Below are 19404 nucleotides of genomic sequence, written 5' to 3'. Positions count from 1 at the left end.
GGAAAGAGAAATACGAATTGAAACTGTCGACAGTGCCCTATGTTCGCAGGCGGTCACCCGCCCAAGCACTGACAACGCCCGACGTCGCGCAGTTGTGGTGATCGGACGAGAAACTGTGTGTTCAGCGTGCTGTGACCAGTGAAATGTTTTAGCGCGTCCCGACAAGTCGCGTTCGGGTCCCCTATCAGCTCCCACACAATGTGACGATTTCTTTGTCACCATACTTCCACGGGGAAATCGGCGTTGCCTTTTTGAAACAGTAAAATCGTAGTGGCCCGTGGGGGGATCGAACCCACGACCTTCGCGCTATTAGCACGACGCTCTAACCAACTGAGCTAACGGGCCTCGGTACAGACAGTCTCCCATTGCTTTGCGGGAATTGCTCTGCGTATTGCCATGTAACATTTCTATGGCAGCAATCCAACAGTGGACCAGCGTCTCTTCTCCCTCTATGCCGCTGCTCGTAGTAATTTCGTTGCGTGCCCGTTTCTCTCGACTGTTGTCAGCTGACGTTTACGAACCAGTAGCTATAATGCGAGGAGGACGTGAAACAGCATTTCGCACGGTCAAAACTTGTCGTGATTTGTTCCGAAAAAATTCCATTCCGGTACCGGGAATCGAACCCGGGCCTCCTGGGTGAAAGGCAGGTATCCTAGCCACTAGACCACACCGGACGTGGACATCGTTCTCCGGGTTTACACCCCCTCCACTCGCTTTCCGTGTCGCACTTTCCCTGTTTGCGAGCATCTTCTCGCGCATGGCAAAAGTCTCAGTCCATTTCTTTTGGCCTCGTTGTTACAGGGGTAGGAGGAAAAGCAAAGCTGTAAGTAGTAATATTTATTTACTTATTTCGCAAGTAAAGACCTGCTGCCTGTCATTATATAGCAGGTCATACATTGTGTGACTTTACATGTTATATCATACGAAATTCAGTTTTATTACTAGTACTTTTTTTCTTGAAAATTTTACAAAAGAACTGCAACTAGTAATAACAGGAAGTAAACATTTTCACGCTGAGTCGTTGAAGCCTTGTGGATAACAAACTACTAAGTGTTTCGCTCCTTCGCAACCCCAGAGCCGTCGACTTAGCTGTGAACGACAGTAAATTAAATGCCCCGGGTGAGGATCGAACTCACGACCTTAAGATTATGAGACTTACGCGCTGCCTACTGCGCTACCGAGGCTGGCGAACGCCACACCTTCTGGAATCTTGCTAAGTACCGAATACCAGTGGTACAGAGTCTGCACTCCCTGGCTCATTTTTTCTGTTGCTACACGTGCATTCCCGGCGCGGCAGGCAACTTGCGATGTTAGGCCGACGCCAGTATGTACAATAGCACGCAAGAGTCCAAACGAGCAGTCGTGCGCGCTGCATGATTGCTTCTTTCCACACGGAATCCCGCGGTTCATTCTCATGGCTCACGCAGTTCGAGTGCGAAAGACACGCAGCACCACTATCGGAGAAAAAACAAAACGATGCATCGGCCGGGAATCGAACCCGGGCCGCCCGCGTGGCAGGCGAGCATTCTACCACTGAACCACCGATGCTCAGCTAGTTCACAGCTTCCTGGTGCTTTCCGCGGCAGACGTCTGAGGGGAAAGTGGGACTGCCGTCCAGCGCCGTCGCATCCTCTCGAGAGAATGCTACAGACGCTGAATCCTGCACTGCACTGCTTAAAAATGATCGTCTAAGTACTCTTGCGGCGCACGCACGCGACGACTCTTGCCAAAGGACGCGAAACGTGCCTAGAGACGCTGCCTGGATGAGCTCGCCTACCCCGTAACGCGCCTACAGCTACGACCACCTTCAGGCGCCGCCGACAGGCGGGAAGCAGACACAGCGCGGCTCGCGAGGCGCGCGACGGAACTGTGCGGTGGTGGTGTAATGGTCAGCATAGTTGCTTTCCAAGCAGTTGATCCGGGTTCGATTCCCGGCCACCGCTGCAGGCTTTTACTTTTGCGTATGAGTACTTTTGCCACGCGTCCTTAAATTAATGTTTCTTTGCCCATCTTACTCGCTGCACGCCACCCTCTAGCGTGTGCGTCGATTCCCCTTGAGTCTCGACTTGTCTCGACTTTGCTCAGCTGACGCGAGAGCTGACGCTCTCCAATCGGCCTATATCAAAAGGACAAGCACGCGAAACGACTGAGAGAGGTATGGCGAGGCGGGCACAACATTACTTATGCCTCGAGTAAATACCTGCTGCCTGTTATCATGTATTGTCTGATTTTACATGTTCTGTCAGACAAATTCAGTTTTATTACTAGTAGATTTCTTTTTTTTTTCTTTGTTGAAAATTTTACAACACGCTCCTTCATTTCACTGTGGCCGCACGGCGCGACTTGGCATACCGAGAGGCAAAACGTGGCGCCAGTGCCCTTGACCGAATAGCGCTGCAGCTCCGAAACCGAAGAGGAAAGAGAAATACGAATTGAAACTGTCGACAGTGCCCTATGTTCGCAGGCGGTCACCCGCCCAAGCACTGACAACGCCCGACGTCGCGCAGTTGTGGTGATCGGACGAGAAACTGTGTGTTCAGCGTGCTGTGACCAGTGAAATGTTTTAGCGCGTCCCGACAAGTCGCGTTCGGGTCCCCTATCAGCTCCCACACAATGTGACGATTTCTTTGTCACCATACTTCCACGGGGAAATCGGCGTTGCCTTTTTGAAACAGTAAAATCGTAGTGGCCCGTGGGGGGATCGAACCCACGACCTTCGCGCTATTAGCACGACGCTCTAACCAACTGAGCTAACGGGCCTCGGTACAGACAGTCTCCCATTGCTTTGCGGGAATTGCTCTGCGTATTGCCATGTAACATTTCTATGGCAGCAATCCAACAGTGGACCAGCGTCTCTTCTCCCTCTATGCCGCTGCTCGTAGTAATTTCGTTGCGTGCCCGTTTCTCTCGACTGTTGTCAGCTGACGTTTACGAACCAGTAGCTATAATGCGAGGAGGACGTGAAACAGCATTTCGCACGGTCAAAACTTGTCGTGATTTGTTCCGAAAAAATTCCATTCCGGTACCGGGAATCGAACCCGGGCCTCCTGGGTGAAAGCCAGGTATCCTAGCCACTAGACCACACCGGACGTGCACATCGTTCTCCGGGTTTACACCCCCTCCACTCGCTTTCCGTGTCGCACTTTCCCTGTTTGCGAGCATCTTCTCGCGCATGGCAAAAGTCTCAGTCCATTTCTTTTGGCCTCGTTGTTACAGGGGTAGGAGGAAAAGCAAAGCTGTAAGTAGTAATATTTATTTACTTATTTCGCAAGTAAAGACCTGCTGCCTGTCATTATATAGCAGGTCATACATTGTGTGACTTTACATGTTATATCATACGAAATTCAGTTTTATTACTAGTACTTTTTTTCTTGAAAATTTTACAAAAGAACTGCAACTAGTAATAACAGGAAGTAAACATTTTCACGCTGAGTCGTTGAAGCCTTGTGGATAACAAACTACTAAGTGTTTCGCTCCTTCGCAACCCCAGAGCCGTCGACTTAGCTGTGAACGACAGTAAATTAAATGCCCCGGGTGAGGATCGAACTCACGACCTTAAGATTATGAGACTTACGCGCTGCCTACTGCGCTACCGAGGCTGGCGAACGCCACACCTTCTGGAATCTTGCTAAGTACCGAATACCAGTGGTACAGAGTCTGCACTCCCTGGCTCATTTTTTCTGTTGCTACACGTGCATTCCCGGCGCGGCAGGCAACTTGCGATGTTAGGCCGACGCCAGTATGTACAATAGCACGCAAGAGTCCAAACGAGCAGTCGTGCGCGCTGCATGATTGCTTCTTTCCACACGGAATCCCGCGGTTCATTCTCATGGCTCACGCAGTTCGAGTGCGAAAGACACGCAGCACCACTATCGGAGAAAAAACAAAACGATGCATCGGCCGGGAATCGAACCCGGGCCGCCCGCGTGGCAGGCGAGCATTCTACCACTGAACCACCGATGCTCAGCTAGTTCACAGCTTCCTGGTGCTTTCCGCGGCAGACGTCTGAGGGGAAAGTGGGACTGCCGTCCAGCGCCGTCGCATCCTCTCGAGAGAATGCTACAGACGCTGAATCCTGCACTGCACTGCTTAAAAATGATCGTCTAAGTACTCTTGCGGCGCACGCACGCGACGACTCTTGCCAAAGGACGCGAAACGTGCCTAGAGACGCTGCCTGGATGAGCTCGCCTACCCCGTAACGCGCCTACAGCTACGACCACCTTCAGGCGCCGCCGACAGGCGGGAAGCAGACACAGCGCGGCTCGCGAGGCGCGCGACGGAACTGTGCGGTGGTGGTGTAATGGTCAGCATAGTTGCTTTCCAAGCAGTTGATCCGGGTTCGATTCCCGGCCACCGCTGCAGGCTTTTACTTTTGCGTATGAGTACTTTTGCCACGCGTCCTTAAATTAATGTTTCTTTGCCCATCTTACTCGCTGCACGCCACCCTCTAGCGTGTGCGTCGATTCCCCTTGAGTCTCGACTTGTCTCGACTTTGCTCAGCTGACGCGAGAGCTGACGCTCTCCAATCGGCCTATATCAAAAGGACAAGCACGCGAAACGACTGAGAGAGGTATGGCGAGGCGGGCACAACATTACTTATGCCTCGAGTAAATACCTGCTGCCTGTTATCATGTATTGTCTGATTTTACATGTTCTGTCAGACAAATTCAGTTTTATTACTAGTAGATTTCTTTTTTTTTTCTTTGTTGAAAATTTTACAACACGCTCCTTCATTTCACTGTGGCCGCACGGCGCGACTTGGCATACCGAGAGGCAAAACGTGGCGCCAGTGCCCTTGACCGAATAGCGCTGCAGCTCCGAAACCGAAGAGGAAAGAGAAATACGAATTGAAACTGTCGACAGTGCCCTATGTTCGCAGGCGGTCACCCGCCCAAGCACTGACAACGCCCGACGTCGCGCAGTTGTGGTGATCGGACGAGAAACTGTGTGTTCAGCGTGCTGTGACCAGTGAAATGTTTTAGCGCGTCCCGACAAGTCGCGTTCGGGTCCCCTATCAGCTCCCACACAATGTGACGATTTCTTTGTCACCATACTTCCACGGGGAAATCGGCGTTGCCTTTTTGAAACAGTAAAATCGTAGTGGCCCGTGGGGGGATCGAACCCACGACCTTCGCGCTATTAGCACGACGCTCTAACCAACTGAGCTAACGGGCCTCGGTACAGACAGTCTCCCATTGCTTTGCGGGAATTGCTCTGCGTATTGCCATGTAACATTTCTATGGCAGCAATCCAACAGTGGACCAGCGTCTCTTCTCCCTCTATGCCGCTGCTCGTAGTAATTTCGTTGCGTGCCCGTTTCTCTCGACTGTTGTCAGCTGACGTTTACGAACCAGTAGCTATAATGCGAGGAGGACGTGAAACAGCATTTCGCACGGTCAAAACTTGTCGTGATTTGTTCCGAAAAAATTCCATTCCGGTACCGGGAATCGAACCCGGGCCTCCTGGGTGAAAGCCAGGTATCCTAGCCACTAGACCACACCGGACGTGCACATCGTTCTCCGGGTTTACACCCCCTCCACTCGCTTTCCGTGTCGCACTTTCCCTGTTTGCGAGCATCTTCTCGCGCATGGCAAAAGTCTCAGTCCATTTCTTTTGGCCTCGTTGTTACAGGGGTAGGAGGAAAAGCAAAGCTGTAAGTAGTAATATTTATTTACTTATTTCGCAAGTAAAGACCTGCTGCCTGTCATTATATAGCAGGTCATACATTGTGTGACTTTACATGTTATATCATACGAAATTCAGTTTTATTACTAGTACTTTTTTTCTTGAAAATTTTACAAAAGAACTGCAACTAGTAATAACAGGAAGTAAACATTTTCACGCTGAGTCGTTGAAGCCTTGTGGATAACAAACTACTAAGTGTTTCGCTCCTTCGCAACCCCAGAGCCGTCGACTTAGCTGTGAACGACAGTAAATTAAATGCCCCGGGTGAGGATCGAACTCACGACCTTAAGATTATGAGACTTACGCGCTGCCTACTGCGCTACCGAGGCTGGCGAACGCCACACCTTCTGGAATCTTGCTAAGTACCGAATACCAGTGGTACAGAGTCTGCACTCCCTGGCTCATTTTTTCTGTTGCTACACGTGCATTCCCGGCGCGGCAGGCAACTTGCGATGTTAGGCCGACGCCAGTATGTACAATAGCACGCAAGAGTCCAAACGAGCAGTCGTGCGCGCTGCATGATTGCTTCTTTCCACACGGAATCCCGCGGTTCATTCTCATGGCTCACGCAGTTCGAGTGCGAAAGACACGCAGCACCACTATCGGAGAAAAAACAAAACGATGCATCGGCCGGGAATCGAACCCGGGCCGCCCGCGTGGCAGGCGAGCATTCTACCACTGAACCACCGATGCTCAGCTAGTTCACAGCTTCCTGGTGCTTTCCGCGGCAGACGTCTGAGGGGAAAGTGGGACTGCCGTCCAGCGCCGTCGCATCCTCTCGAGAGAATGCTACAGACGCTGAATCCTGCACTGCACTGCTTAAAAATGATCGTCTAAGTACTCTTGCGGCGCACGCACGCGACGACTCTTGCCAAAGGACGCGAAACGTGCCTAGAGACGCTGCCTGGATGAGCTCGCCTACCCCGTAACGCGCCTACAGCTACGACCACCTTCAGGCGCCGCCGACAGGCGGGAAGCAGACACAGCGCGGCTCGCGAGGCGCGCGACGGAACTGTGCGGTGGTGGTGTAATGGTCAGCATAGTTGCCTTCCAAGCAGTTGATCCGGGTTCGATTCCCGGCCACCGCAGCAGGCTTTTACTTTTGCGTATGAGTACTTTTGCCACGCGTCCTTAAATTAATGTTTCTTTGCCCATCTTACTCGCTGCACGCCACCCTCTAGCGTGTGCGTCGATTCCCCTTGTGCTCAGCTGACGCGAGAGCTGACGCTCTCCAATCGGCCTATATCAAAAGGACAAGCACGCGAAACGACTGAGAGAGGTATGGCGAGGCGGGCACAACATTACTTATGCCTCGAGTAAATACCTGCTGCCTGTTATCATGTATTGTCTGATTTTACATGTTCTGTCAGACAAATTCAGTTTTATTACTAGTAGATTTCTTTTTTTTTTCTTTGTTGAAAATTTTACAACACGCTCCTTCATTTCACTGTGGCCGCACGGCGCGACTTGGCATACCGAGAGGCAAAACGTGGCGCCAGTGCCCTTGACCGAATAGCGCTGCAGCTCCGAAACCGAAGAGGAAAGAGAAATACGAATTGAAACTGTCGACAGTGCCCTATGTTCGCAGGCGGTCACCCGCCCAAGCACTGACAACGCCCGACGTCGCGCAGTTGTGGTGATCGGACGAGAAACTGTGTGTTCAGCGTGCTGTGACCAGTGAAATGTTTTAGCGCGTCCCGACAAGTCGCGTTCGGGTCCCCTATCAGCTCCCACACAATGTGACGATTTCTTTGTCACCATACTTCCACGGGGAAATCGGCGTTGCCTTTTTGAAACAGTAAAATCGTAGTGGCCCGTGGGGGGATCGAACCCACGACCTTCGCGCTATTAGCACGACGCTCTAACCAACTGAGCTAACGGGCCTCGGTACAGACAGTCTCCCATTGCTTTGCGGGAATTGCTCTGCGTATTGCCATGTAACATTTCTATGGCAGCAATCCAACAGTGGACCAGCGTCTCTTCTCCCTCTATGCCGCTGCTCGTAGTAATTTCGTTGCGTGCCCGTTTCTCTCGACTGTTGTCAGCTGACGTTTACGAACCAGTAGCTATAATGCGAGGAGGACGTGAAACAGCATTTCGCACGGTCAAAACTTGTCGTGATTTGTTCCGAAAAAATTCCATTCCGGTACCGGGAATCGAACCCGGGCCTCCTGGGTGAAAGCCAGGTATCCTAGCCACTAGACCACACCGGACGTGCACATCGTTCTCCGGGTTTACACCCCCTCCACTCGCTTTCCGTGTCGCACTTTCCCTGTTTGCGAGCATCTTCTCGCGCATGGCAAAAGTCTCAGTCCATTTCTTTTGGCCTCGTTGTTACAGGGGTAGGAGGAAAAGCAAAGCTGTAAGTAGTAATATTTATTTACTTATTTCGCAAGTAAAGACCTGCTGCCTGTCATTATATAGCAGGTCATACATTGTGTGACTTTACATGTTATATCATACGAAATTCAGTTTTATTACTAGTACTTTTTTTCTTGAAAATTTTACAAAAGAACTGCAACTAGTAATAACAGGAAGTAAACATTTTCACGCTGAGTCGTTGAAGCCTTGTGGATAACAAACTACTAAGTGTTTCGCTCCTTCGCAACCCCAGAGCCGTCGACTTAGCTGTGAACGACAGTAAATTAAATGCCCCGGGTGAGGATCGAACTCACGACCTTAAGATTATGAGACTTACGCGCTGCCTACTGCGCTACCGAGGCTGGCGAACGCCACACCTTCTGGAATCTTGCTAAGTACCGAATACCAGTGGTACAGAGTCTGCACTCCCTGGCTCATTTTTTCTGTTGCTACACGTGCATTCCCGGCGCGGCAGGCAACTTGCGATGTTAGGCCGACGCCAGTATGTACAATAGCACGCAAGAGTCCAAACGAGCAGTCGTGCGCGCTGCATGATTGCTTCTTTCCACACGGAATCCCGCGGTTCATTCTCATGGCTCACGCAGTTCGAGTGCGAAAGACACGCAGCACCACTATCGGAGAAAAAACAAAACGATGCATCGGCCGGGAATCGAACCCGGGCCGCCCGCGTGGCAGGCGAGCATTCTACCACTGAACCACCGATGCTCAGCTAGTTCACAGCTTCCTGGTGCTTTCCGCGGCAGACGTCTGAGGGGAAAGTGGGACTGCCGTCCAGCGCCGTCGCATCCTCTCGAGAGAATGCTACAGACGCTGAATCCTGCACTGCACTGCTTAAAAATGATCGTCTAAGTACTCTTGCGGCGCACGCACGCGACGACTCTTGCCAAAGGACGCGAAACGTGCCTAGAGACGCTGCCTGGATGAGCTCGCCTACCCCGTAACGCGCCTACAGCTACGACCACCTTCAGGCGCCGCCGACAGGCGGGAAGCAGACACAGCGCGGCTCGCGAGGCGCGCGACGGAACTGTGCGGTGGTGGTGTAATGGTCAGCATAGTTGCCTTCCAAGCAGTTGATCCGGGTTCGATTCCCGGCCACCGCAGCAGGCTTTTACTTTTGCGTATGAGTACTTTTGCCACGCGTCCTTAAATTAATGTTTCTTTGCCCATCTTACTCGCTGCACGCCACCCTCTAGCGTGTGCGTCGATTCCCCTTGTGCTCAGCTGACGCGAGAGCTGACGCTCTCCAATCGGCCTATATCAAAAGGACAAGCACGCGAAACGACTGAGAGAGGTATGGCGAGGCGGGCACAACATTACTTATGCCTCGAGTAAATACCTGCTGCCTGTTATCATGTATTGTCTGATTTTACATGTTCTGTCAGACAAATTCAGTTTTATTACTAGTAGATTTCTTTTTTTTTTCTTTGTTGAAAATTTTACAACACGCTCCTTCATTTCACTGTGGCCGCACGGCGCGACTTGGCATACCGAGAGGCAAAACGTGGCGCCAGTGCCCTTGACCGAATAGCGCTGCAGCTCCGAAACCGAAGAGGAAAGAGAAATACGAATTGAAACTGTCGACAGTGCCCTATGTTCGCAGGCGGTCACCCGCCCAAGCACTGACAACGCCCGACGTCGCGCAGTTGTGGTGATCGGACGAGAAACTGTGTGTTCAGCGTGCTGTGACCAGTGAAATGTTTTAGCGCGTCCCGACAAGTCGCGTTCGGGTCCCCTATCAGCTCCCACACAATGTGACGATTTCTTTGTCACCATACTTCCACGGGGAAATCGGCGTTGCCTTTTTGAAACAGTAAAATCGTAGTGGCCCGTGGGGGGATCGAACCCACGACCTTCGCGCTATTAGCACGACGCTCTAACCAACTGAGCTAACGGGCCTCGGTACAGACAGTCTCCCATTGCTTTGCGGGAATTGCTCTGCGTATTGCCATGTAACATTTCTATGGCAGCAATCCAACAGTGGACCAGCGTCTCTTCTCCCTCTATGCCGCTGCTCGTAGTAATTTCGTTGCGTGCCCGTTTCTCTCGACTGTTGTCAGCTGACGTTTACGAACCAGTAGCTATAATGCGAGGAGGACGTGAAACAGCATTTCGCACGGTCAAAACTTGTCGTGATTTGTTCCGAAAAAATTCCATTCCGGTACCGGGAATCGAACCCGGGCCTCCTGGGTGAAAGCCAGGTATCCTAGCCACTAGACCACACCGGACGTGCACATCGTTCTCCGGGTTTACACCCCCTCCACTCGCTTTCCGTGTCGCACTTTCCCTGTTTGCGAGCATCTTCTCGCGCATGGCAAAAGTCTCAGTCCATTTCTTTTGGCCTCGTTGTTACAGGGGTAGGAGGAAAAGCAAAGCTGTAAGTAGTAATATTTATTTACTTATTTCGCAAGTAAAGACCTGCTGCCTGTCATTATATAGCAGGTCATACATTGTGTGACTTTACATGTTATATCATACGAAATTCAGTTTTATTACTAGTACTTTTTTTCTTGAAAATTTTACAAAAGAACTGCAACTAGTAATAACAGGAAGTAAACATTTTCACGCTGAGTCGTTGAAGCCTTGTGGATAACAAACTACTAAGTGTTTCGCTCCTTCGCAACCCCAGAGCCGTCGACTTAGCTGTGAACGACAGTAAATTAAATGCCCCGGGTGAGGATCGAACTCACGACCTTAAGATTATGAGACTTACGCGCTGCCTACTGCGCTACCGAGGCTGGCGAACGCCACACCTTCTGGAATCTTGCTAAGTACCGAATACCAGTGGTACAGAGTCTGCACTCCCTGGCTCATTTTTTCTGTTGCTACACGTGCATTCCCGGCGCGGCAGGCAACTTGCGATGTTAGGCCGACGCCAGTATGTACAATAGCACGCAAGAGTCCAAACGAGCAGTCGTGCGCGCTGCATGATTGCTTCTTTCCACACGGAATCCCGCGGTTCATTCTCATGGCTCACGCAGTTCGAGTGCGAAAGACACGCAGCACCACTATCGGAGAAAAAACAAAACGATGCATCGGCCGGGAATCGAACCCGGGCCGCCCGCGTGGCAGGCGAGCATTCTACCACTGAACCACCGATGCTCAGCTAGTTCACAGCTTCCTGGTGCTTTCCGCGGCAGACGTCTGAGGGGAAAGTGGGACTGCCGTCCAGCGCCGTCGCATCCTCTCGAGAGAATGCTACAGACGCTGAATCCTGCACTGCACTGCTTAAAAATGATCGTCTAAGTACTCTTGCGGCGCACGCACGCGACGACTCTTGCCAAAGGACGCGAAACGTGCCTAGAGACGCTGCCTGGATGAGCTCGCCTACCCCGTAACGCGCCTACAGCTACGACCACCTTCAGGCGCCGCCGACAGGCGGGAAGCAGACACAGCGCGGCTCGCGAGGCGCGCGACGGAACTGTGCGGTGGTGGTGTAATGGTCAGCATAGTTGCTTTCCAAGCAGTTGATCCGGGTTCGATTCCCGGCCACCGCTGCAGGCTTTTACTTTTGCGTATGAGTACTTTTGCCACGCGTCCTTAAATTAATGTTTCTTTGCCCTTCTTACTCGCTGCACGCCACCCTCTAGCGTGTGCGTCGATTCCCCTTGAGTCTCGACTTGTCTCGACTTTGCTCAGCTGACGCGAGAGCTGACGCTCTCCAATCGGCCTATATCAAAAGGACAAGCACGCGAAACGACTGAGAGAGGTATGGCGAGGCGGGCACAACATTACTTATGCCTCGAGTAAATACCTGCTGCCTGTTATCATGTATTGTCTGATTTTACATGTTCTGTCAGACAAATTCAGTTTTATTACTAGTAGATTTCTTTTTTTTTTCTTTGTTGAAAATTTTACAACACGCTCCTTCATTTCACTGTGGCCGCACGGCGCGACTTGGCATACCGAGAGGCAAAACGTGGCGCCAGTGCCCTTGACCGAATAGCGCTGCAGCTCCGAAACCGAAGAGGAAAGAGAAATACGAATTGAAACTGTCGACAGTGCCCTATGTTCGCAGGCGGTCACCCGCCCAAGCACTGACAACGCCCGACGTCGCGCAGTTGTGGTGATCGGACGAGAAACTGTGTGTTCAGCGTGCTGTGACCAGTGAAATGTTTTAGCGCGTCCCGACAAGTCGCGTTCGGGTCCCCTATCAGCTCCCACACAATGTGACGATTTCTTTGTCACCATACTTCCACGGGGAAATCGGCGTTGCCTTTTTGAAACAGTAAAATCGTAGTGGCCCGTGGGGGGATCGAACCCACGACCTTCGCGCTATTAGCACGACGCTCTAACCAACTGAGCTAACGGGCCTCGGTACAGACAGTCTCCCATTGCTTTGCGGGAATTGCTCTGCGTATTGCCATGTAACATTTCTATGGCAGCAATCCAACAGTGGACCAGCGTCTCTTCTCCCTCTATGCCGCTGCTCGTAGTAATTTCGTTGCGTGCCCGTTTCTCTCGACTGTTGTCAGCTGACGTTTACGAACCAGTAGCTATAATGCGAGGAGGACGTGAAACAGCATTTCGCACGGTCAAAACTTGTCGTGATTTGTTCCGAAAAAATTCCATTCCGGTACCGGGAATCGAACCCGGGCCTCCTGGGTGAAAGCCAGGTATCCTAGCCACTAGACCACACCGGACGTGCACATCGTTCTCCGGGTTTACACCCCCTCCACTCGCTTTCCGTGTCGCACTTTCCCTGTTTGCGAGCATCTTCTCGCGCATGGCAAAAGTCTCAGTCCATTTCTTTTGGCCTCGTTGTTACAGGGGTAGGAGGAAAAGCAAAGCTGTAAGTAGTAATATTTATTTACTTATTTCGCAAGTAAAGACCTGCTGCCTGTCATTATATAGCAGGTCATACATTGTGTGACTTTACATGTTATATCATACGAAATTCAGTTTTATTACTAGTACTTTTTTTCTTGAAAATTTTACAAAAGAACTGCAACTAGTAATAACAGGAAGTAAACATTTTCACGCTGAGTCGTTGAAGCCTTGTGGATAACAAACTACTAAGTGTTTCGCTCCTTCGCAACCCCAGAGCCGTCGACTTAGCTGTGAACGACAGTAAATTAAATGCCCCGGGTGAGGATCGAACTCACGACCTTAAGATTATGAGACTTACGCGCTGCCTACTGCGCTACCGAGGCTGGCGAACGCCACACCTTCTGGAATCTTGCTAAGTACCGAATACCAGTGGTACAGAGTCTGCACTCCCTGGCTCATTTTTTCTGTTGCTACACGTGCATTCCCGGCGCGGCAGGCAACTTGCGATGTTAGGCCGACGCCAGTATGTACAATAGCACGCAAGAGTCCAAACGAGCAGTCGTGCGCGCTGCATGATTGCTTCTTTCCACACGGAATCCCGCGGTTCATTCTCATGGCTCACGCAGTTCGAGTGCGAAAGACACGCAGCACCACTATCGGAGAAAAAACAAAACGATGCATCGGCCGGGAATCGAACCCGGGCCGCCCGCGTGGCAGGCGAGCATTCTACCACTGAACCACCGATGCTCAGCTAGTTCACAGCTTCCTGGTGCTTTCCGCGGCAGACGTCTGAGGGGAAAGTGGGACTGCCGTCCAGCGCCGTCGCATCCTCTCGAGAGAATGCTACAGACGCTGAATCCTGCACTGCACTGCTTAAAAATGATCGTCTAAGTACTCTTGCGGCGCACGCACGCGACGACTCTTGCCAAAGGACGCGAAACGTGCCTAGAGACGCTGCCTGGATGAGCTCGCCTACCCCGTAACGCGCCTACAGCTACGACCACCTTCAGGCGCCGCCGACAGGCGGGAAGCAGACACAGCGCGGCTCGCGAGGCGCGCGACGGAACTGTGCGGTGGTGGTGTAATGGTCAGCATAGTTGCTTTCCAAGCAGTTGATCCGGGTTCGATTCCCGGCCACCGCTGCAGGCTTTTACTTTTGCGTATGAGTACTTTTGCCACGCGTCCTTAAATTAATGTTTCTTTGCCCATCTTACTCGCTGCACGCCACCCTCTAGCGTGTGCGTCGATTCCCCTTGAGTCTCGACTTGTCTCGACTTTGCTCAGCTGACGCGAGAGCTGACGCTCTCCAATCGGCCTATATCAAAAGGACAAGCACGCGAAACGACTGAGAGAGGTATGGCGAGGCGGGCACAACATTACTTATGCCTCGAGTAAATACCTGCTGCCTGTTATCATGTATTGTCTGATTTTACATGTTCTGTCAGACAAATTCAGTTTTATTACTAGTAGATTTCTTTTTTTTTTCTTTGTTGAAAATTTTACAACACGCTCCTTCATTTCACTGTGGCCGCACGGCGCGACTTGGCATACCGAGAGGCAAAACGTGGCGCCAGTGCCCTTGACCGAATAGCGCTGCAGCTCCGAAACCGAAGAGGAAAGAGAAATACGAATTGAAACTGTCGACAGTGCCCTATGTTCGCAGGCGGTCACCCGCCCAAGCACTGACAACGCCCGACGTCGCGCAGTTGTGGTGATCGGACGAGAAACTGTGTGTTCAGCGTGCTGTGACCAGTGAAATGTTTTAGCGCGTCCCGACAAGTCGCGTTCGGGTCCCCTATCAGCTCCCACACAATGTGACGATTTCTTTGTCACCATACTTCCACGGGGAAATCGGCGTTGCCTTTTTGAAACAGTAAAATCGTAGTGGCCCGTGGGGGGATCGAACCCACGACCTTCGCGCTATTAGCACGACGCTCTAACCAACTGAGCTAACGGGCCTCGGTACAGACAGTCTCCCATTGCTTTGCGGGAATTGCTCTGCGTATTGCCATGTAACATTTCTATGGCAGCAATCCAACAGTGGACCAGCGTCTCTTCTCCCTCTATGCCGCTGCTCGTAGTAATTTCGTTGCGTGCCCGTTTCTCTCGACTGTTGTCAGCTGACGTTTACGAACCAGTAGCTATAATGCGAGGAGGACGTGAAACAGCATTTCGCACGGTCAAAACTTGTCGTGATTTGTTCCGAAAAAATTCCATTCCGGTACCGGGAATCGAACCCGGGCCTCCTGGGTGAAAGCCAGGTATCCTAGCCACTAGACCACACCGGACGTGCACATCGTTCTCCGGGTTTACACCCCCTCCACTCGCTTTCCGTGTCGCACTTTCCCTGTTTGCGAGCATCTTCTCGCGCATGGCAAAAGTCTCAGTCCATTTCTTTTGGCCTCGTTGTTACAGGGGTAGGAGGAAAAGCAAAGCTGTAAGTAGTAATATTTATTTACTTATTTCGCAAGTAAAGACCTGCTGCCTGTCATTATATAGCAGGTCATACATTGTGTGACTTTACATGTTATATCATACGAAATTCAGTTTTATTACTAGTACTTTTTTTCTTGAAAATTTTACAAAAGAACTGCAACTAGTAATAACAGGAAGTAAACATTTTCACGCTGAGTCGTTGAAGCCTTGTGGATAACAAACTACTAAGTGTTTCGCTCCTTCGCAACCCCAGAGCCGTCGACTTAGCTGTGAACGACAGTAAATTAAATGCCCCGGGTGAGGATCGAACTCACGACCTTAAGATTATGAGACTTACGCGCTGCCTACTGCGCTACCGAGGCTGGCGAACGCCACACCTTCTGGAATCTTGCTAAGTACCGAATACCAGTGGTACAGAGTCTGCACTCCCTGGCTCATTTTTTCTGTTGCTACACGTGCATTCCCGGCGCGGCAGGCAACTTGCGATGTTAGGCCGACGCCAGTATGTACAATAGCACGCAAGAGTCCAAACGAGCAGTCGTGCGCGCTGCATGATTGCTTCTTTCCACACGGAATCCCGCGGTTCATTCTCATGGCTCACGCAGTTCGAGTGCGAAAGACACGCAGCACCACTATCGGAGAAAAAACAAAACGATGCATCGGCCGGGAATCGAACCCGGGCCGCCCGCGTGGCAGGCGAGCATTCTACCACTGAACCACCGATGCTCAGCTAGTTCACAGCTTCCTGGTGCTTTCCGCGGCAGACGTCTGAGGGGAAAGTGGGACTGCCGTCCAGCGCCGTCGCATCCTCTCGAGAGAATGCTACAGACGCTGAATCCTGCACTGCACTGCTTAAAAATGATCGTCTAAGTACTCTTGCGGCGCACGCACGCGACGACTCTTGCCAAAGGACGCGAAACGTGCCTAGAGACGCTGCCTGGATGAGCTCGCCTACCCCGTAACGCGCCTACAGCTACGACCACCTTCAGGCGCCGCCGACAGGCGGGAAGCAGACACAGCGCGGCTCGCGAGGCGCGCGACGGAACTGTGCGGTGGTGGTGTAATGGTCAGCATAGTTGCTTTCCAAGCAGTTGATCCGGGTTCGATTCCCGGCCACCGCTGCAGGCTTTTACTTTTGCGTATGAGTACTTTTGCCACGCGTCCTTAAATTAATGTTTCTTTGCCCATCTTACTCGCTGCACGCCACCCTCTAGCGTGTGCGTCGATTCCCCTTGAGTCTCGACTTGTCTCGACTTTGCTCAGCTGACGCGAGAGCTGACGCTCTCCAATCGGCCTATATCAAAAGGACAAGCACGCGAAACGACTGAGAGAGGTATGGCGAGGCGGGCACAACATTACTTATGCCTCGAGTAAATACCTGCTGCCTGTTATCATGTATTGTCTGATTTTACATGTTCTGTCAGACAAATTCAGTTTTATTACTAGTAGATTTCTTTTTTTTTTCTTTGTTGAAAATTTTACAACACGCTCCTTCATTTCACTGTGGCCGCACGGCGCGACTTGGCATACCGAGAGGCAAAACGTGGCGCCAGTGCCCTTGACCGAATAGCGCTGCAGCTCCGAAACCGAAGAGGAAAGAGAAATACGAATTGAAACTGTCGACAGTGCCCTATGTTCGCAGGCGGTCACCCGCCCAAGCACTGACAACGCCCGACGTCGCGCAGTTGTGGTGATCGGACGAGAAACTGTGTGTTCAGCGTGCTGTGACCAGTGAAATGTTTTAGCGCGTCCCGACAAGTCGCGTTCGGGTCCCCTATCAGCTCCCACACAATGTGACGATTTCTTTGTCACCATACTTCCACGGGGAAATCGGCGTTGCCTTTTTGAAACAGTAAAATCGTAGTGGCCCGTGGGGGGATCGAACCCACGACCTTCGCGCTATTAGCACGACGCTCTAACCAACTGAGCTAACGGGCCTCGGTACAGACAGTCTCCCATTGCTTTGCGGGAATTGCTCTGCGTATTGCCATGTAACATTTCTATGGCAGCAATCCAACAGTGGACCAGCGTCTCTTCTCCCTCTATGCCGCTGCTCGTAGTAATTTCGTTGCGTGCCCGTTTCTCTCGACTGTTGTCAGCTGACGTTTACGAACCAGTAGCTATAATGCGAGGAGGACGTGAAACAGCATTTCGCACGGTCAAAACTTGTCGTGATTTGTTCCGAAAAAATTCCATTCCGGTACCGGGAATCGAACCCGGGCCTCCTGGGTGAAAGCCAGGTATCCTAGCCACTAGACCACACCGGACGTGCACATCGTTCTCCGGGTTTACACCCCCTCCACTCGCTTTCCGTGTCGCACTTTCCCTGTTTGCGAGCATCTTCTCGCGCATGGCAAAAGTCTCAGTCCATTTCTTTTGGCCTCGTTGTTACAGGGGTAGGAGGAAAAGCAAAGCTGTAAGTAGTAATATTTATTTACTTATTTCGCAAGTAAAGACCTGCTGCCTGTCATTATATAGCAGGTCATACATTGTGTGACTTTACATGTTATATCATACGAAATTCAGTTTTATTACTAGTACTTTTTTTCTTGAAAATTTTACAAAAGAACTGCAACTAGTAATAACAGGAAGTAAACATTTTCACGCTGAGTCGTTGAAGCCTTGTGGATAACAAACTACTAAGTGTTTCGCTCCTTCGCAACCCCAGAGCCGTCGACTTAGCTGTGAACGACAGTAAATTAAATGCCCCGGGTGAGGATCGAACTCACGACCTTAAGATTATGAGACTTACGCGCTGCCTACTGCGCTACCGAGGCTGGCGAACGCCACACCTTCTGGAATCTTGCTAAGTACCGAATACCAGTGGTACAGAGTCTGCACTCCCTGGCTCATTTTTTCTGTTGCTACACGTGCATTCCCGGCGCGGCAGGCAACTTGCGATGTTAGGCCGACGCCAGTATGTACAATAGCACGCAAGAGTCCAAACGAGCAGTCGTGCGCGCTGCATGATTGCTTCTTTCCACACGGAATCCCGCGGTTCATTCTCATGGCTCACGCAGTTCGAGTGCGAAAGACACGCAGCACCACTATCGGAGAAAAAACAAAACGATGCATCGGCCGGGAATCGAACCCGGGCCGCCCGCGTGGCAGGCGAGCATTCTACCACTGAACCACCGATGCTCAGCTAGTTCACAGCTTCCTGGTGCTTTCCGCGGCAGACGTCTGAGGGGAAAGTGGGACTGCCGTCCAGCGCCGTCGCATCCTCTCGAGAGAATGCTACAGACGCTGAATCCTGCACTGCACTGCTTAAAAATGATCGTCTAAGTACTCTTGCGGCGCACGCACGCGACGACTCTTGCCAAAGGACGCGAAACGTGCCTAGAGACGCTGCCTGGATGAGCTCGCCTACCCCGTAACGCGCCTACAGCTACGACCACCTTCAGGCGCCGCCGACAGGCGGGAAGCAGACACAGCGCGGCTCGCGAGGCGCGCGACGGAACTGTGCGGTGGTGGTGTAATGGTCAGCATAGTTGCTTTCCAAGCAGTTGATCCGGGTTCGATTCCCGGCCACCGCTGCAGGCTTTTACTTTTGCGTATGAGTACTTTTGCCACGCGTCCTTAAATTAATGTTTCTTTGCCCATCTTACTCGCTGCACGCCACCCTCTAGCGTGTGCGTCGATTCCCCTTGAGTCTCGACTTGTCTCGACTTTGCTCAGCTGACGCGAGAGCTGACGCTCTCCAATCGGCCTATATCAAAAGGACAAGCACGCGAAACGACTGAGAGAGGTATGGCGAGGCGGGCACAACATTACTTATGCCTCGAGTAAATACCTGCTGCCTGTTATCATGTATTGTCTGATTTTACATGTTCTGTCAGACAAATTCAGTTTTATTACTAGTAGATTTCTTTTTTTTTTCTTTGTTGAAAATTTTACAACACGCTCCTTCATTTCACTGTGGCCGCACGGCGCGACTTGGCATACCGAGAGGCAAAACGTGGCGCCAGTGCCCTTGACCGAATAGCGCTGCAGCTCCGAAACCGAAGAGGAAAGAGAAATACGAATTGAAACTGTCGACAGTGCCCTATGTTCGCAGGCGGTCACCCGCCCAAGCACTGACAACGCCCGACGTCGCGCAGTTGTGGTGATCGGACGAGAAACTGTGTGTTCAGC

At 51.6% G+C, this 19404-nt stretch overlaps 40 non-coding genes across 40 annotated transcripts; 8 read left to right on the top strand and 32 right to left on the bottom strand.

The window, feature by feature from the left end:
• Nucleotides 1–271: 271 nt before the first annotated feature.
• Trnai-aau (transfer RNA isoleucine (anticodon AAU)) lies at nucleotides 272–345 on the bottom strand. Its single transcript has one exon. It is a non-coding gene; the product is annotated as a tRNA-Ile (tRNA).
• Nucleotides 346–602: 257 nt separating this feature from the next.
• Nucleotides 603–674, bottom strand: Trnae-uuc (transfer RNA glutamic acid (anticodon UUC)). The gene has a single exon. It is a non-coding gene; the product is annotated as a tRNA-Glu (tRNA).
• Nucleotides 675–1111: 437 nt separating this feature from the next.
• Trnam-cau (transfer RNA methionine (anticodon CAU)) lies at nucleotides 1112–1184 on the bottom strand. Its single transcript has one exon. It is a non-coding gene; the product is annotated as a tRNA-Met (tRNA).
• A 293-nt stretch (nucleotides 1185–1477) lies between these two features.
• Nucleotides 1478–1548, bottom strand: Trnag-gcc (transfer RNA glycine (anticodon GCC)). Its single transcript has one exon. It is a non-coding gene; the product is annotated as a tRNA-Gly (tRNA).
• A 323-nt stretch (nucleotides 1549–1871) lies between these two features.
• Nucleotides 1872–1943, top strand: Trnag-ucc (transfer RNA glycine (anticodon UCC)). The gene has a single exon. It is a non-coding gene; the product is annotated as a tRNA-Gly (tRNA).
• A 743-nt stretch (nucleotides 1944–2686) lies between these two features.
• Nucleotides 2687–2760, bottom strand: Trnai-aau (transfer RNA isoleucine (anticodon AAU)). Its single transcript has one exon. It is a non-coding gene; the product is annotated as a tRNA-Ile (tRNA).
• A 257-nt stretch (nucleotides 2761–3017) lies between these two features.
• On the bottom strand, nucleotides 3018–3089 carry Trnae-uuc (transfer RNA glutamic acid (anticodon UUC)). Its single transcript has one exon. It is a non-coding gene; the product is annotated as a tRNA-Glu (tRNA).
• Nucleotides 3090–3526: 437 nt separating this feature from the next.
• Nucleotides 3527–3599, bottom strand: Trnam-cau (transfer RNA methionine (anticodon CAU)). The gene has a single exon. It is a non-coding gene; the product is annotated as a tRNA-Met (tRNA).
• A 293-nt stretch (nucleotides 3600–3892) lies between these two features.
• Nucleotides 3893–3963, bottom strand: Trnag-gcc (transfer RNA glycine (anticodon GCC)). The gene has a single exon. It is a non-coding gene; the product is annotated as a tRNA-Gly (tRNA).
• A 323-nt stretch (nucleotides 3964–4286) lies between these two features.
• Trnag-ucc (transfer RNA glycine (anticodon UCC)) lies at nucleotides 4287–4358 on the top strand. Its single transcript has one exon. It is a non-coding gene; the product is annotated as a tRNA-Gly (tRNA).
• Nucleotides 4359–5101: 743 nt separating this feature from the next.
• On the bottom strand, nucleotides 5102–5175 carry Trnai-aau (transfer RNA isoleucine (anticodon AAU)). The gene has a single exon. It is a non-coding gene; the product is annotated as a tRNA-Ile (tRNA).
• A 257-nt stretch (nucleotides 5176–5432) lies between these two features.
• Nucleotides 5433–5504, bottom strand: Trnae-uuc (transfer RNA glutamic acid (anticodon UUC)). Its single transcript has one exon. It is a non-coding gene; the product is annotated as a tRNA-Glu (tRNA).
• A 437-nt stretch (nucleotides 5505–5941) lies between these two features.
• Trnam-cau (transfer RNA methionine (anticodon CAU)) lies at nucleotides 5942–6014 on the bottom strand. Its single transcript has one exon. It is a non-coding gene; the product is annotated as a tRNA-Met (tRNA).
• Nucleotides 6015–6307: 293 nt separating this feature from the next.
• Nucleotides 6308–6378, bottom strand: Trnag-gcc (transfer RNA glycine (anticodon GCC)). The gene has a single exon. It is a non-coding gene; the product is annotated as a tRNA-Gly (tRNA).
• Nucleotides 6379–6701: 323 nt separating this feature from the next.
• Trnag-ucc (transfer RNA glycine (anticodon UCC)) lies at nucleotides 6702–6773 on the top strand. The gene has a single exon. It is a non-coding gene; the product is annotated as a tRNA-Gly (tRNA).
• Nucleotides 6774–7495: 722 nt separating this feature from the next.
• On the bottom strand, nucleotides 7496–7569 carry Trnai-aau (transfer RNA isoleucine (anticodon AAU)). Its single transcript has one exon. It is a non-coding gene; the product is annotated as a tRNA-Ile (tRNA).
• A 257-nt stretch (nucleotides 7570–7826) lies between these two features.
• Nucleotides 7827–7898, bottom strand: Trnae-uuc (transfer RNA glutamic acid (anticodon UUC)). The gene has a single exon. It is a non-coding gene; the product is annotated as a tRNA-Glu (tRNA).
• A 437-nt stretch (nucleotides 7899–8335) lies between these two features.
• Trnam-cau (transfer RNA methionine (anticodon CAU)) lies at nucleotides 8336–8408 on the bottom strand. The gene has a single exon. It is a non-coding gene; the product is annotated as a tRNA-Met (tRNA).
• Nucleotides 8409–8701: 293 nt separating this feature from the next.
• On the bottom strand, nucleotides 8702–8772 carry Trnag-gcc (transfer RNA glycine (anticodon GCC)). Its single transcript has one exon. It is a non-coding gene; the product is annotated as a tRNA-Gly (tRNA).
• A 323-nt stretch (nucleotides 8773–9095) lies between these two features.
• Trnag-ucc (transfer RNA glycine (anticodon UCC)) lies at nucleotides 9096–9167 on the top strand. The gene has a single exon. It is a non-coding gene; the product is annotated as a tRNA-Gly (tRNA).
• Nucleotides 9168–9889: 722 nt separating this feature from the next.
• On the bottom strand, nucleotides 9890–9963 carry Trnai-aau (transfer RNA isoleucine (anticodon AAU)). Its single transcript has one exon. It is a non-coding gene; the product is annotated as a tRNA-Ile (tRNA).
• A 257-nt stretch (nucleotides 9964–10220) lies between these two features.
• Nucleotides 10221–10292, bottom strand: Trnae-uuc (transfer RNA glutamic acid (anticodon UUC)). The gene has a single exon. It is a non-coding gene; the product is annotated as a tRNA-Glu (tRNA).
• A 437-nt stretch (nucleotides 10293–10729) lies between these two features.
• Nucleotides 10730–10802, bottom strand: Trnam-cau (transfer RNA methionine (anticodon CAU)). Its single transcript has one exon. It is a non-coding gene; the product is annotated as a tRNA-Met (tRNA).
• Nucleotides 10803–11095: 293 nt separating this feature from the next.
• Nucleotides 11096–11166, bottom strand: Trnag-gcc (transfer RNA glycine (anticodon GCC)). Its single transcript has one exon. It is a non-coding gene; the product is annotated as a tRNA-Gly (tRNA).
• A 323-nt stretch (nucleotides 11167–11489) lies between these two features.
• Nucleotides 11490–11561, top strand: Trnag-ucc (transfer RNA glycine (anticodon UCC)). Its single transcript has one exon. It is a non-coding gene; the product is annotated as a tRNA-Gly (tRNA).
• Nucleotides 11562–12304: 743 nt separating this feature from the next.
• On the bottom strand, nucleotides 12305–12378 carry Trnai-aau (transfer RNA isoleucine (anticodon AAU)). Its single transcript has one exon. It is a non-coding gene; the product is annotated as a tRNA-Ile (tRNA).
• A 257-nt stretch (nucleotides 12379–12635) lies between these two features.
• Nucleotides 12636–12707, bottom strand: Trnae-uuc (transfer RNA glutamic acid (anticodon UUC)). The gene has a single exon. It is a non-coding gene; the product is annotated as a tRNA-Glu (tRNA).
• A 437-nt stretch (nucleotides 12708–13144) lies between these two features.
• Nucleotides 13145–13217, bottom strand: Trnam-cau (transfer RNA methionine (anticodon CAU)). Its single transcript has one exon. It is a non-coding gene; the product is annotated as a tRNA-Met (tRNA).
• A 293-nt stretch (nucleotides 13218–13510) lies between these two features.
• Nucleotides 13511–13581, bottom strand: Trnag-gcc (transfer RNA glycine (anticodon GCC)). The gene has a single exon. It is a non-coding gene; the product is annotated as a tRNA-Gly (tRNA).
• Nucleotides 13582–13904: 323 nt separating this feature from the next.
• On the top strand, nucleotides 13905–13976 carry Trnag-ucc (transfer RNA glycine (anticodon UCC)). The gene has a single exon. It is a non-coding gene; the product is annotated as a tRNA-Gly (tRNA).
• A 743-nt stretch (nucleotides 13977–14719) lies between these two features.
• Nucleotides 14720–14793, bottom strand: Trnai-aau (transfer RNA isoleucine (anticodon AAU)). The gene has a single exon. It is a non-coding gene; the product is annotated as a tRNA-Ile (tRNA).
• Nucleotides 14794–15050: 257 nt separating this feature from the next.
• Nucleotides 15051–15122, bottom strand: Trnae-uuc (transfer RNA glutamic acid (anticodon UUC)). The gene has a single exon. It is a non-coding gene; the product is annotated as a tRNA-Glu (tRNA).
• A 437-nt stretch (nucleotides 15123–15559) lies between these two features.
• Nucleotides 15560–15632, bottom strand: Trnam-cau (transfer RNA methionine (anticodon CAU)). Its single transcript has one exon. It is a non-coding gene; the product is annotated as a tRNA-Met (tRNA).
• Nucleotides 15633–15925: 293 nt separating this feature from the next.
• Trnag-gcc (transfer RNA glycine (anticodon GCC)) lies at nucleotides 15926–15996 on the bottom strand. Its single transcript has one exon. It is a non-coding gene; the product is annotated as a tRNA-Gly (tRNA).
• A 323-nt stretch (nucleotides 15997–16319) lies between these two features.
• Nucleotides 16320–16391, top strand: Trnag-ucc (transfer RNA glycine (anticodon UCC)). The gene has a single exon. It is a non-coding gene; the product is annotated as a tRNA-Gly (tRNA).
• Nucleotides 16392–17134: 743 nt separating this feature from the next.
• Nucleotides 17135–17208, bottom strand: Trnai-aau (transfer RNA isoleucine (anticodon AAU)). The gene has a single exon. It is a non-coding gene; the product is annotated as a tRNA-Ile (tRNA).
• Nucleotides 17209–17465: 257 nt separating this feature from the next.
• Trnae-uuc (transfer RNA glutamic acid (anticodon UUC)) lies at nucleotides 17466–17537 on the bottom strand. Its single transcript has one exon. It is a non-coding gene; the product is annotated as a tRNA-Glu (tRNA).
• A 437-nt stretch (nucleotides 17538–17974) lies between these two features.
• Nucleotides 17975–18047, bottom strand: Trnam-cau (transfer RNA methionine (anticodon CAU)). The gene has a single exon. It is a non-coding gene; the product is annotated as a tRNA-Met (tRNA).
• Nucleotides 18048–18340: 293 nt separating this feature from the next.
• Nucleotides 18341–18411, bottom strand: Trnag-gcc (transfer RNA glycine (anticodon GCC)). Its single transcript has one exon. It is a non-coding gene; the product is annotated as a tRNA-Gly (tRNA).
• A 323-nt stretch (nucleotides 18412–18734) lies between these two features.
• Nucleotides 18735–18806, top strand: Trnag-ucc (transfer RNA glycine (anticodon UCC)). Its single transcript has one exon. It is a non-coding gene; the product is annotated as a tRNA-Gly (tRNA).
• Nucleotides 18807–19404: the final 598 nt, after the last annotated feature.

The sequence above is a fragment of the Schistocerca cancellata genome, chromosome 2 (genome assembly GCF_023864275.1).
Source record: "Schistocerca cancellata isolate TAMUIC-IGC-003103 chromosome 2, iqSchCanc2.1, whole genome shotgun sequence".
Classification (NCBI taxonomy): domain Eukaryota; kingdom Metazoa; phylum Arthropoda; class Insecta; order Orthoptera; family Acrididae; genus Schistocerca; species Schistocerca cancellata.
Note: the sequence above shows the minus strand (reverse complement) of the source record. Positions and strands in the feature narration are given on the sequence as shown.